The sequence below is a fragment of the Takifugu flavidus genome, chromosome 5, assembly GCF_003711565.1.
Source record: "Takifugu flavidus isolate HTHZ2018 chromosome 5, ASM371156v2, whole genome shotgun sequence".
NCBI lineage: Eukaryota > Metazoa > Chordata > Actinopteri > Tetraodontiformes > Tetraodontidae > Takifugu > Takifugu flavidus.
The window spans coordinates 1,914,223-1,929,028 of record NC_079524.1 but is presented as its reverse complement, the minus strand read 5'-3'; the positions used below and the strand labels follow the sequence as shown (position 1 = coordinate 1,929,028).

The 14,806-nt window shown below is 43.5% G+C and overlaps 1 long non-coding RNA gene across 1 annotated transcript in view; it reads right to left on the bottom strand.

Moving 5' to 3' along the window:
* Window positions 1-7,939: 7,939 nt before the first annotated feature.
* Window positions 7,940-14,806, bottom strand: part of LOC130525247 (uncharacterized) — a 29,175-nt gene continuing 22,308 nt past the window's right edge. Inside the window, exons 3-4 of the long non-coding RNA XR_008950440.1 lie at window positions 10,566-10,664; window positions 7,940-8,166 (exon numbers count right to left, since the gene is read on the bottom strand). This is a non-coding gene — a long non-coding RNA (uncharacterized LOC130525247). The remainder of the gene's footprint in view (window positions 8,167-10,565; window positions 10,665-14,806) is intronic.

The window sequence follows — 14,806 nt, the reverse complement described above, 5'->3', positions numbered from 1 at the left end:
TACAGAACTTTAATATAATAGTGATTGTCTGTCTGTGTGTTTTGTGTTTGGGGGGGTTAAGATGAAGTGGGAGGACGACTCCCTGGAAGTTCTCAGGGAAGTGCTTGTCTGGAGCAGGCAGCTGATTCGGGATAGAGAGTTAGCATAACAAAAAGCCAGAGCCTGTGAACTTGGGGCACCTTTCGACCCTGGCGCTGTAGGGATGAATAGATTCTGGGCCTCCCCATTGAGCACCCCCACGGTGAGCCTGATCGTGGCTAAATTGTTCATCAGGGTAATTTAATATAGTTTTCAAAATGCCCCATCTCTCATCAGAAAGGCATTCACGGGCTTCTCGCCCTGCCGCCTTAGGAACCCCTCCCCATTCAAGCAGGCAGCTGCAAGAGTTACAGGCCTTTAAATTGAAATACTCCAACACGAGAGACCTGAAGTCTGCAGCCTTGTGATTGTACATGTGTACACGAGCAGGGGGAAAGTCACAAAAGATGATTCTCACGCATGGCGACGAATGGCCGTGATCTCAGCCTTTGTTTTCTCCAGAGTCAGAGCCACATATTCAGTCAGCTCATAAAGAGAAGAAAAATTAAACTCCGAGATGGCGGTCTGTGGAACTTCTCTCTCAAACCCGTATCGGGGTGAGGTCACACGGAGCCATAGCTCACGGTGTGTGTCAGGACAGGTGACGTCAGCTCGCCAGGTCACCTCGTCCAGAATTAAAGGTGAGTCACCGGGTGCGAGGCCTCAATTTTAGGTAGCATGACTTCCAAACACTCGTCCACGCACCCACACATCCGCACACATGTAATGACCCAGGTCTGTTTTCTGCTGCCTATAAATACAAACTGTAATTGTGAATGTCTCAGGCATCTCGTGGCTCTCTGTGGGCAGTTAGAAAATGGAATATGGAGGACAACATCTCTACAGGTCCGGTAAAACAATCGCAGCACGACCGCCTCGCCGTTTTTTTTTTTTCCTTTTGCATCGTTGCTGCATTCTGAAAGAAGACATTCTCAAAATGGAGGACAAGGTTAAAAAAAACAGGGTTCATATCTTTGATGGAAGACATTTTTATGACATTTTTAGCTTCATAAAAAAATTAGTTTTTGTGTATTAAGTGTAATAGAGACTGCGTAGTTAACACCAGAGAGGCACCGATTGTGCGACAGAATGTTAAGCTCAGATAAATTTTGTGGCACTGTTGTAACATAACACCTTTAATCGTTTGCTTTAATTTATTTTTAATTCTAAGAAAGCCCAACTATTTAAATCCCGCCAATCAAGCTAGTAAATGATGGCAATGCAAGTGAGCCGTGATGGAAGACTACACACACGTATGTGCAAACAGTTGCTAATTAGCATATATCCTAGCCATGAGCAGGTTACACGCTAAAGCAGACACTCAGACCAGCAGACCGTGCTCCCTTGTGGGCCACTAAAAATAAAGTGTACTCTTGTCTTGGACTATATGCTAATTTATGTTGTGTGACTTGATGATAATTCATGCCCAAATCACCAGGCCGCCCGCCTCAACCCACCCCCACCCCCCAAATCCTGGATCCAGACATGTGTCTGAGGAAACCAAGAACCCGTAGTCAAAACACCAGACGCCGAGGAAAGCGTATTCATTTTAAAAAGGCAAAACCACTGAAAAACCTTTTTTTTTCACCCAGAAATATCAGTTTTCCGACATTACTTCTGACATCAATACAAACTCATATATTTTTTATTTATTTTCTTTTACAACGAAGGGTGCTCAGCACGCCGAGTCCTTTTCAGAGCACACGCCTGCAGTCTGAGTTTCAAACTTTAGACGTCGCGGTGTTTGCTGCATGGCTACCAACACAGGAAGTAGAATTTATCCACATGGAAACAAAGGTATTATAGGTCCCTGGGGGGACAGGGTGTAACTGAGGTCACAACTGTGGGGCCTTGTCTAGACAGCCCGCTATTGTGGTTTCAGGATTTCAGACCCTGTCACCCGTTCAATACGAGACCTTGACCCGTGTCGATCTGCCGTGGCACATGGAGACGGACGAGATGGACTGAAGAGAAATTGTTTTGGTGACTTTTGGTCTATAGAAATAGTTGCTATCAATAGTACTGAAAACTACAACTAAAAAATCTTGATATCGATATTTAATGTTAAGCATGTTTCTTTACTGTCTGACAGGTAATGTTAAATAGCTTCAACCTCCTCCTTCCATATTCCATGTCTACATTTTTCCCATTTCCGCCTGTCTGGGTCCTTAACACAAAAGATATGCAGCAGCAAGAGTTAAAAAACAAAATTATAATAAAACAATGGCAATATCAATATGCAGGAATGCCAAAACAGCCATTAAATGCCAAAATCAAATCAATTCCTCCTACTCTCGTAGCTGGTGTCTCGTCGCGTGTGTGCAGGGTGTAGGGTGCTGCTGCGGGGCATGGTATAATTGAAAGGCTGAAGAAGAATACCGCTTGTTTAAACCAACCGGCAGGCATCGCGGGCATGATGGGAAAACAAAGCCGGAGCCCCAGGAGTGGGTGACGCGACATCACTAATGGCGGAGCAGAGGGGAACACTACTTCTGTTTTGTTACCCTCATCCTTGTGACAGTGAGCAGGTTGAAAATGCTACAAAGTGCAAATCTAGGATCCAAATCTGAAGCTTGCTCAGGCATATTGAATCGACTCAGTGGGAGATAACAGGGCTCTCCCGGGTATTTATCCAGGGGAGTTCTTTTCTGGGGATTTTTTTTTTTTTTTTTATGTGGGTGATATGTTGTCAATATTCAATGCAAGGTGAAGGTTAGCACAGACAGATATTACCTTTTAGAAAATATTTGATTGTCATTTGGAAGCCATGAGGCCTTTAGAAGCTACAAAATTACATCTTTTTCTAAGTAATATAGTTGTCAGGGTGCCACCAATATATAAGGGCAGAGGGACCACATATGGATGTGTAACAGAAGTTATTTATTTCTTTATTCCCTTCTGGATATAGAACCTGAAAATCCACATGGGGGTGGACAGTAAGTGATTGGTGAGTGAATAGATTGTGGAAAGCGCCAATATGGTGGAATATTGAAAATCTCCAATGTTCCCTGAGACCTTTCCATTTCAGGCATTGCCCCTCAACACACACACACGCACACACACACACACACACACACACACACACACACACACACTTTCTATTGATAAGAGTTTGACACAGGCTATATCTCAGTGGTATAACCCAGAGCAGCTGTGAATTCCCTCAAAGCAAATAACCTAGCATGTCTGTCACTTATTGACCCACATCAGAATGTTCAGCCACCACCTGCAACACTCATTTTAGACCGCAATAAATATCAATGTTACATATCAATAGACCCATCAGAGAGGTAGGGGGACATACATGTTTCTGAGAGTTAAAGGGGTTAGATTGAAAGCGGTATGAGGTGAGCAGTGAGAGATAACAGATGTGGTAGAATGAAGAAAAATAGGAGGAAGAAAGTCAGATGTGGCTGTGTCCGTGTGGTCTGCTGCCTCCCGGGGTAGCCCAGCACTCCGTTGAGATTCCACACTTCAGAATCAATCTGTCGTAACACAACACAAAGTTAAGCCTTTGCGCACTACCGCATCCTTGCACAAGAAACCAAATGTGCATTCACGCAACATGTTGCAGTCGCAGTTTTGATCCACCTCCGGCTGCTAGAAGGCGGCCACAACATGTCACCGGAGGGTGTGAGTGATAATGATTCAATAGGCCCCTTTGAACCCAAGGAACTACTCCACATTTCCTGGGAATATTTGCCAGAGAGTATCTCTTTTTTCGGGACGTTCTCATCACAGAAATTGCACTTAAAGTCATATTTGGTGAGCCAATATTTTCCTTACGTCCGAGTTTAGTTTGGGGCCACGGGAACAACCAGCCAATCAAAGGAAAAAGAGGAGATGTAATTGCCATTATGCATCAATTGTACAACTAAATTTGATGGCCGGGTGGAGGTTCAGTCCTGAGCCACTATAACTGCCGGTCGAACCTGGTGACCTTCTGGCCCTTATTGCTACATAAATAATATAACAAATCATTACAATGACAAAATATTCATCTATCTATCTGTCCATCAGCATTTTCAGCCATGAGATGTACCCAAAAGCCTCTTTCATTCCAAGATGTGAAAGAAGAACCGGTCTTAAACACAAAACAAAGAGGCTCTCAGTAAAACTAATTTTTCTCACTGTGAAGTTTCCAGACTTGGACTCTGTATCTTGTCGTCTGTTGCGATCGTGAGGTGCACAGCACTTGCGAACCTTCTCCCCAACAAAATAAGATAACACAAAGTCCTGCTATCTGTAGATAAAAGTGAAATACTGTGGCGTCTAGCAGAGGAAGAGGGGAGGGAGACAAAGAAAGGAGCAACAAAGTTCTAGCACATAATGGAGTTTAGAAGTTTTATTCCCTATTTTCCCCTCACCAGCAGGTACCAAGGTCATGTTATTGAGCCAAAACAAGGACTTTGTGTTGAAAGTTCCCTTAAAGCTGCATTAGTGGTACATTCAAGGATTAGTTTTTCCACTTCCTGCTAGATTTGTGACATCAAAGAGCTCTAAAGTCCAACAAGATCTTACCTTATGGCATTAATACGAAAAGATTCCCCTATTGTACTAATGGCCAATACACTTTTATACATAACATGAGGTTTTGGTCAAGTATTTGACAATTTTTAAGATTATTTGGAAACACATATTAGACTGGTCACCAGTTTATTTAACCAGCTCAACTTACCATCTCCAACTAGGCTACTGTGGACTTTTCAACTGTGTGAAGACATGTGGATCTACTTGGATACCTGGACTGGATGAAGGACAATAAAAATGCTAAGAAAGACCATAAGGAATCAAACCTGAAATCCTCTCAACTTTATTCATCACAATACAAACAATTAATAATCATAAAAGAGAAGATTTCTGGTTTGATATTCTAAAAGCTAATAACTGGGTCAAAAGTTGTGGCCAAGATTGAAGTTTAGCTCTTGATAATTATAGCTGTGCCATCCATCAGCAGGCACTCTACACGTACTCAATAGGACCGAGGCACTAATCTTGTTTTCTTCAAGTCAGCAATCTTCATCTTGCGGCAGATGTCAGTAAAAAACATAACAGATGTCCGACTTAATGACCGTGGCTGGGACAGTATGAAATGGTTTACAATGTCTCCAACAAGAACATGTAGAAATTCAGACAAAAAAAGAAAAGATGCTATTGAAACGAATAACAACAACAACTCCCGGCTCTCTGCGATATGCTAATAGCTCTTGCTGGATTACAGCCTTCTCTTTTAAGGAAGATTGAAAGCTCCTAATCTAGGAGGGTCAGAAAAGTTCAGGATGTTTGCTGGTGACCACTGGAACTCAAGAACAGTTTTTTTTTTTGCAAGTCTGATGAGCGTATAATGGAGCAGAGGGATCTTTCTTTTATTTTACTGGAGAGGAGATGCTGCAACCTGCTGTCTGCTCCAACCACAGGAAACCTTCCAATGAATGGGGTCAGATGAGATGTCAGAGGAAGACAGTTACCTAAAGCAAACGTAAATGTACCCAATCCTTTTAGGAACTAAAGACTTTTTTTCAGGATCTTCAAAGCTTAATAAAATCAATGATAACTATAAATAATAATAATAGCTATGCTACTGTAGCTTTTATCCCTTCTATCCCTATGCTTTTATTGGGGGACAGTGATTGTTCACTATTTCACTGCTTCACTACTGCGCAAAATTGAGCAACGCAATTCAGCAAGGATGGAGAAAAATGCCTGTTTCAAAGAGGGATTCATGCATTTAGATAGGCTGAACACAGGTTAGGCCATTGGCTGCATGTAACAAATGTGTGAACACAGTTCTCTGCAGTGTGTTGGCTTGTAACTCAGGGTAAACAAATTTTAGATGGATCATTTTGTGGACTGAATCAGATTTTTCTTTTCCGCAATTTTGCTAATGAAGCTTTTTGAAAGTTGTTTAACGAATCAATGCATATAGACTTTCTGTGTGTGCTCAAACCCTCACCTCACCATAAACCTGTGTAATAATAACATTGGCTATTTTATAACAATTTAAACACCTAGAATTCCAATATAATAAACCAAGTAGAATTGACAAAGTGTAGCATTTTAGTCTTTATCAATGCAAACAGTAGAGAGAAGAATCAATGTCAGACAATGGAGGGAATGAAGCAGGGTTTGAGCCCCAGTCTGCTGTGTGGAGGACTAACACTCATTTGGAGGAGAGGAGACTGCATGAGTGAGCAATCTGTCTACCTGAATGCAGACTTTTATAAGAAAGATTGTATCCACACAACAAAAGCAACATGTTACTTGTCACGTATAAAGTTCTTTTAGATTTAGATGGCTGTCTGTGCCACCATAAACTACAATGTCAACAACAACTCCTGCAGGCAAATAAGGTAGCAGCTGTTGAAAACACCTGATTAAAGTCACAAACGTGGCCACAAAAAAATAAACTCAAGTTCATTGTCATTGTGTAATTTGCAGGTTGTGATAAGATTTTTGCACAAATGTCACAGTTTGCAAGACAAATTCCCACAAGATCTATTTAGAGACGAAATGTGACGTTTGTTAGCCAAGATCATGAGCATCACAGTCACATGGTGTTGTGTTTCCTCATCTTGCTCCGTGTCACCAAACATTTTTCCTGTGGGCTGCACAAAAAACCTGAAGATTTTGTGTTCCATCCTTCAAATTGATGCCAGGAGAGCACTCCAGAGGCATGTGTTTGTTGATGCGTCTCGTATTTTGCTAGTTACCTGTAGATGTGACACTGCTGGCTCCAGGGCATCCTTTGTCTCATCAAAAAAAAAGCCTCTAGCAGTTGATACAAACATCATTGGACAATGCTGGAATACACACCATCTCACCTGTCACACTATAACAATCTCTTCCCCAACTTGGTGCAAACACGAGGTGTAAAAATGTGCACAAGCGCGGCCGTCAGCGTGGATGCCTGTCCCATATGACCACAGATGAGGGTGTTTTGGGCTGTGTGGTTTGTCTACATGTGTATCTCGGTGGAGAGGGGAGGCGGCGGAGGCCATCTTTCATCTCTTACGGTGATCAGATATTCTACATGATATGATGTGATATGATATGATGACACAGGCCCAGTTATGGGATGGGCCTGTGTGAAAAATGTGATGACAGAGCAAGCGGAAGACTAGACTGTGATCTGACATCTGAGAGGGGGAGGGAGCCATTGTGCACGTGAGAGAGAGAAAGAGAGGGAGAGAGAGTGAAAAAGGTGAGGAGGGAATGATCACGGGGTGAGAGAAATGAGGGGGGACAGGGGAAAGAATGACAGGAAGAGTGATGCCCTTAAAGGAAATGAAGATGAGTAAAATAGTCAGAGAGAATTAATATGACTTGGAAGGGAAGAGGAAAATGGAGAGGCATGTAAAGATGAATGGACAGTAAGGAAAACAAAGAGAAACAAGCGCTTATTCCAATAAGGAAGACGCTGTCTTATATTTTATTGATGTAATGCCTGGAGCCTTAATCTCAGGAATAAATTTGACAGGGAACAGAAAACAGAAAAAACAGAAAAAAAGGGAAACTTAAAAACAAGTAGGGGCGGAAACGGATTGAATCATTCTGGGTTTTAAATAGTTTTACACTGCGAACAAAGGGCTTCATTTCATTTGACAGCACTTGGAGGAGAAGAAGAAGGGAAGGCTTTTTAATGCTGCCTGAAACCTGTTTCCCCACATTCCCTCGCTGAATAAAGTACAACTTTGTCAGGCGAAGCATTTTGATCAGGTTGCACTGCACTTTGATGGGCCAGCCTTTATCAGTATGCACGCTCTTTTTAGAACCAAATAGGACCCAATTATGTCAAACACCCTATACTGTTCTTACTGGAGTAGAAAATCAGTACATGGAAAAGAAGAAACTGAAAGATCACTTCAAATAGGAAAACTTTATTTTGCATACAAAAATCCCATTTCAACCAATTGCATCATCAATTTGTGGAAACTTCCCATTATCATCAATTCTGCAAGTAAAATAAATGCATGGACACAATCCTGTAGTTCAAGGTCGCGTCGTAACGTTACACAGAGGAGTCCAGATGGTGCAGGACGTGAACCTCCAAGAGATTCTTGAACTTCTTGACCCGTCTTTTCTTTCCACCTGTAAATAAAAGAAATTTGCAAATGAATGAAAGAATTCACACTTTATGTTCCAGAAGTGAAAACAGATACATAAATGAATGTTTCATCTTTGTTGCCGTGGAAACATGAAGAACAGCACAGCAATTGTACGATTGCACTGCATTTCATAAGTGAAGGAGAACTTTTGAGCGTACTTGGAAGTGACAGTGGCCTCGACAACACTGTCTGACATTAGTCCACTTCACATCACGGTATGCTTTCCTCCCATTGTTCCTTCTCTGCACTTCTCACATGTATTGTCTTACGTGAGATCCTTAGAACTCGATAAGATGCAGGGTGAAGGGTTTTGTGGCTAAGGACACAGACCTGGGAGTGTCTCAGGGTTACAACTGCTTATTATTCGCCCATACAAGAGGCTTGGAGACTGACTGGTCTGGGAAACGCCTCGGATCCCCTTTACACCCTGGTTGCCCTGAGTTAACTGCACCTCCAGTTTCCTTCTCTTTTCCAAAGTGGACACTCCCTTCCTCTAGAAAGACATTATGGTGTAACATTTCCTCAAAACTATGGAGCTGTTGACACAGGAGCCACCCTGGAGCCCGGTATGAACATTTCGGATGTACAGAACAGCTGGAGTCATCTGAGACAGTCAGGAAATTCAGTGTATGGCATCATTGTCTGCATCACACAACAGAGCTACATCTATTAGATCTCCCTGACTTCCTTACACGTGGTTCCTGTAGGGCAAATTATGCCAGATTATCTTCCAAGTTATTGCATTCATATTCCCCCATCATTGAGGGAGGGTGGGGGGGGGGGGGGGGGGGGGGGGTGGGGGGGGGTAGACAGCCGTTCAGAGTTGAACAGTTGAGCAGAAGTGAGTTCTGATCATTCAAGATCATTGTTCCGGCAACTCAAAACACCCTAGATCTGCCCGGCCCGTCTGCCTGACTGTGCGTGGAAGCTAATCATCTTCCAAGGTCCTTATCTCTTCTGCTGCCACCACAGATCAGAGATAGAGTATCTAATGTAATCTACCGTATTATTCACTTTGGGCACTTCTCTGCCGACCCGTCTAGTCTGCACACTCTACATGCACGCTCCTGCTACCAGAGCTTTGTGAGAAGCCCGGCGCCACTGAGTGCTGCAAAACCTATTAACAACAGGTGTAAACGGAAGGACAGATTCATTTAATTGGATGTTAATTATTATTGTTGTTAATATGCCAATCTGTGTTCCTGTGCTATTATCTGGATCACTCTGCAGATTAAATCTTGAATGCAGGAGGATAAATGTAATTTAATTAAAATAACAATTAATTACAAAACATGCACAGACACACGCACACTAAACAACCGCACTTGTGGGATTATACTCTTAAGAAAACAATCTATTCCCATATTTGTTTTTCCTGTGTGAATTCTGTCGCTCAGATTTCCCCTCAGACCGCATCTGCAAACACGGACACTGTACTTGTCATGCTCTACATCACAATGTGCTTTTATGTGGAAAAATACAGACATATTTTGGGGCAGTCTCTCCTCATGCACAAAAAAAAAAGTAGCCATGTCAAAACGTCCCTCAGGAACTTGCTAAAGGAAAAAAGTGTTGCTGGGTGATGCCCCGACTCTGATAACAGGACAGCGCATGGCGCCTGCTAACTATTCCCAGCAGAGACAGGCTCCACTCTCCAGGTGGAAATAACTGATGCTCTGGTAGTTATTCTGGCCAAGTGGAGGAGAAATGAGAAGCACCATGTATACGTACTATGCGTGTGCTACCAATTGGGATCGTCTACTACTGTATATGTAGAGCGCAGCAGTCTTGGGAAATCAGCATGTACACAAATGCACAGACATGAATACCAAAGTGTGTGACTGACACACACTCACCACCACACCGGTCTCTCTTCCTCTTTTGTTTTTTTAAGCTTCTGTAGCTCTGCTTTTGCTCCTGAATCTTATGGGAGACATATTCCTTTTCATCTGTCAGCATGGATGGAAACTGACATGTTCAAAACACACAACAATGGCCTCCCCAGCACTGAGGAGGCTCTATGTTTTGTATGCTTGAAGCACTGCATTACCTCCTAAGTGTCTAGCAACCCCAGCATGGTAAATTATGGATGTTCTCCTTCCTTCTAAAAAGAAAAAAACATCTTTCACTTGAGGGACTAGTCATGGTTTACCTGTATAAATGCCCCATCTGTGCCTTTAGAGAAATGGATCGCGATAAAAGATGTGGGTCAGAGGATTTCATTAGCACAGCATTTCTCTCTGTGTCTCCTCTGACAGAAACCATGTCAACATGCCTCATGTACACCTTTCTGAAGAAGATGCACGGCCAGCCTCCCGATCCACGGCTAAAATTTACACAATAAAGCTCAGATTTAACAAGAAAGTGCTCGAAAGGAGTCACCTATCAGATCAGCTGCATATTTTTGATGTTCTCGCTCTGTAGGCTTCAGTCATTGGATCATTGGTTGTTGGGTCATCATCTTCAAGGTCTCCAGTCAACCTGGAAAAAAAGACATAAAGCTTAGTGAGGTATTAAACATGCATATTGCAAACAAACAGATTTACATTTTCCTGCATCAGACCTTATTGGATTATGAGTCCTGCAGTTATTGGGCGACCTACTTGTTTCATGCAGTAAAATCAAAGTATAAAGTCAGGCTGGATTATTGTGTGCCACTATGTGTGTCTCTGCTCCTTCCCCCCCGTTCATACTGAGGTTACATCGAAAGAGTTTCAGCTATTGTGAATTATTTACTCTTTCCCCCATTCAGGCCTTTAACCCCACAGCAAATGTGCAGGCAGTGAGGGTTAAAAATACACTCCCACAGGATCCGCATGCATGTGTACAGTATGTCCGAATATATGTGTATGTGGCAGATAAGCCATGACAGTTAGAGCACATCTCTCTCTCCCTCTGACACACTGCCCATGCAGTCACAGGAACTCATCAGAGCATCATTATGTGGGTACTTTCTGAGTGGGAATCTAGGCCGTCCCAGTTGGGATTATTAAAACACATCTTGATTTGCGCAACGGCTGAGAATATGATTGATGTTGTTGTAAATATTTCGATTCTATCTGGATCCTGACCTCTTCTGCCTGACCTCAGGCAATGTCAGTGCACGCCTCTCTGTGCCTATGAGATGAAATAATGTACAGAACAAGCATACATTTGTTCTCTACTGAACCATTAGTGAGGAGGTGTTTCCCTGACAGAAACTGACTTCTAATCACTTGTAAGAGAGAACAGATGCAGGATGGAGAAGTCCCAGCAGGCAGAATGCTACTAGTGATATAAACCTGTCTAACATCCAAGTGAAGTAGCTTTCCAGACCAACTATGTGAATATTAATGTCACCACGTGGATCTTAATGGATCCACATATGCACCGAGACAAATTACACACAAACTCCACTTGGATATTGCCGCGGTATGTCCCTGGCATTCAGCAGTGTTGTCATGGATACTTCCAGACACATCCGCCACCCCATAAGCAGACGGATGCTGAGCGCTTCAGAGGGGCTGGCGCCGAGTAAACCCCCGCCTCCCGCATGAAGTCCACCCTCATTCTCTATCCCCTTCCCCCCCAAAATTGAATCCCCGTCCCTTATTCTCTCAAAAAGCTGTCTCAGCCTCAAAAACCCTCTCTGTCGCTTACGGAGGACTGGAAGCGAACGGCAGCTTTCTCCCACCGTTGTGACCCTGGTTGCTCGAAACTGACAGCTAAAATACAGCAGAGCGAACCAAACGGCGACGAGTGAGATGCAGACAGAGCCAAAACCACTTTCAAACTTTTCTCAGGAAACCCTGAAATTGATGAAGTGTGTGGGGAACTGAATAGGTTTTGTTCTCTCTGTCTCTCTGTCTCTCTCTTTCTGTGCATGCATGCATGTGTGTGTGTGTGTGTGTGCTTGAGTGTGTGCGTTAGCCCTCGGGGCCTTGGTTAAGCCTGTAGTTTATCCCGAACTGATCCTTTTCATTAGCTATTATCAATAATTCAACATCACACTTGCTTTAATGGCTTAAATGTGGGCAAACCCTCCATCAATACACGTCCACTCTGATGCACACACACACACACACACACACACACACACACACACACACACACACACACAACACACACACACACACTTGGGCACTCTGCTTAATAACACTAACTTGCTGGGCCTGCACTCAATGTCAGTGAGGTGAATATTGACCTGTATACATGCACGTAAGAGTCAGGGCAACTAGAGCTCTTAAACCTAAAACACCTATGAATCCGGGGGGTAATAAAAACATTTTTCTCCATCAACGAGGGACAGTAAAATTTTATTTTAAAAGAAATCATTTATCATTTTTTCTACAAATGTCTATTTTTACTTTATATTAGGTTATATTTGCAATAAAAAAGGCACATCAAATCCTCGGCTTTAAGAGGAAAGGGGGATGAAAGGGTTAATCTTTTATGACGCTTCCCCTCCCATTCCTGCTCTGTTTTACCCTCCCTTTCATATTCTCCAGCAGTGGCCGCCGTCGGTGTCTGCACATATGCTGGAGAAAAAAAAGGCTTCCACTTTGATTGGAGGGCTACTCTAAAGTGTCAATTATACTCATGTAAATGACAGGACAGTTTCACGTGTCTGAATAGGTTTTAGGGCCACAGATGGTCACACGTGTGTGAACAAACACGCACAAATCTCTGCCCAGGCACATGCAACGCTGATCCATTCCCTCCCCCTTCCCTAACAACTCTTCATCCACACCTCTTAGTGGCGAAAGCGGACGTGCAAAGACAGTGGGCATAATGGGACGTGGGCACTTGCATTACGCATTGTCAACACCAAACTGATCATCAACTGGCTGCACAATGGGTGAAACACAAAGGCGTAGAAGTGCAAATCACCGCCCAACATGTGTCTGAACGTTGCAATATAATTGATTGGAGGATACCAGGTAAACAGGAACAAAACATGGGCTTGGATTCATGGGAAGAATTGTGGGTGAATGAAATGATACAGGAACGCTTTTGTCATCTAGACATGTACCTCTGATGTAAACCCAGTGTCTGCAAGATGATTCTGCGAGAAAAAAAGGAGAAAGAATAAAAATGAATTTGTGTTTCCAGTGCAAATGTTCCTGTTTGAGAGCGCTGGAGTTTCGGGCCGCACGCTTCTGTTCCGCTAATTCAAGCAAAAGCCAAAAGTCTGGACTCAGACAAGAGAATACATTAGAATGAAATGAAGGGTGACAGAGTTGGTCGCCTGACCCTCTCAACTCATATGATGTTTCCAGGTTTTTGGTTTTTTTAAAGAAGCTTTTCAGGCCCAAAACAGGATCAAACAACCTGCTGTGGAGTCCTGTTACACCATAACAATGGCTTACATTCACTCTCTGCCTCAACGCACAAGCTTTTACCTCAAATGGCATAGAAGGAGGGAGTACGTCTGGTTCAGAGGGTGGGGTGCGTGCGGCTACGGTTGGTGGTATAAATGATATCTTAGCCGATAATGGTGCAGAACAGATTAGATGGTATCAGAGTGGCATGTTTGTTTTTAAGCACCAGCTTCAGCGACTGTGCAGAGAGCTTTGGTCAACATGGCGGGCGCTCTGAGTCTGGAGAAAACTTCAAGATGTTGAGCACTCCTGTTGGTAATGTTCAGAGCCTCTCAGATTAGGACAGACAGGAAGCAGAAGAGAGATTCAGAAGGGGGACAAATCAGTGGCTGTAAACGGAGCTCCAGCAACACCTTTAAAAGCTGAAAACAGTCTGCCATTGTCAAAATGTCTCACATTTGACGGGGGTTTAATTGACTTCTGAATGTACTGACTTCCCTTCATTAGCTCGGGATTTTAAACTCGGACATAATGGAGGATTCCTAAAGATATCACACAGGCGACTCCAACAGCCGTCCACGGCGGACAATCTGATTAACCAGACACGCAATAGACAGCTACTGTCGGCTAGACTCCAAAGACCCTGCTCAGGCAATGTGGAGCCCTGGCAAATTGTATTTGTTTTGCATTGGTTCAGTAGTTCTGGAGAAATTAGTATGCAGCGAGGGATGGGAGGGCTTGTCAAGATCGGGGGGGGTCTCTACCCACCCACCAGGCGGATCTACATTCATGAACATTGTTGACAAGAAAGCTGACTAGTGTAAAGACAAGGAGAAAATAAAATGGCGGAGAAGACCATGAATATTCTTTTTGGTACGAGTGCACCTTCGCCGACAGGCCCCTTCTCCATCTGTCTGTCTTCCATGTCTGCTCATCTGTCAAGCAGCACAGCTTCCTTTCTGTTTTCGCTTCTCCACAGAACTATGTGTCATGCACGTCAAAACCGCCAGGCCAGTCCTTTTGAGAGTGTTCTGCTGGACCATAGAGCGAATAAACATCCATGTCAGGAGAAAGTGATCTGGGCCCCCTTCTCTGGCTGAGCCCGAGCTCTCCTGGGAAACACACAGCTCATACAATGGATAGAGGAGGCCTTTTGTTGAATCTCTGGGAGCTGCAGGGCTAGCTCTGGATCAAACGGGGGTGTGTGAGTGTACATTTCTGCGTTTCGCACACACACACACGAACAAACTGCACGTACACGGGAGAGTGAGCACACACACACACACCTTCGCCCACACACACACATAGAATCAGAGACTTTCC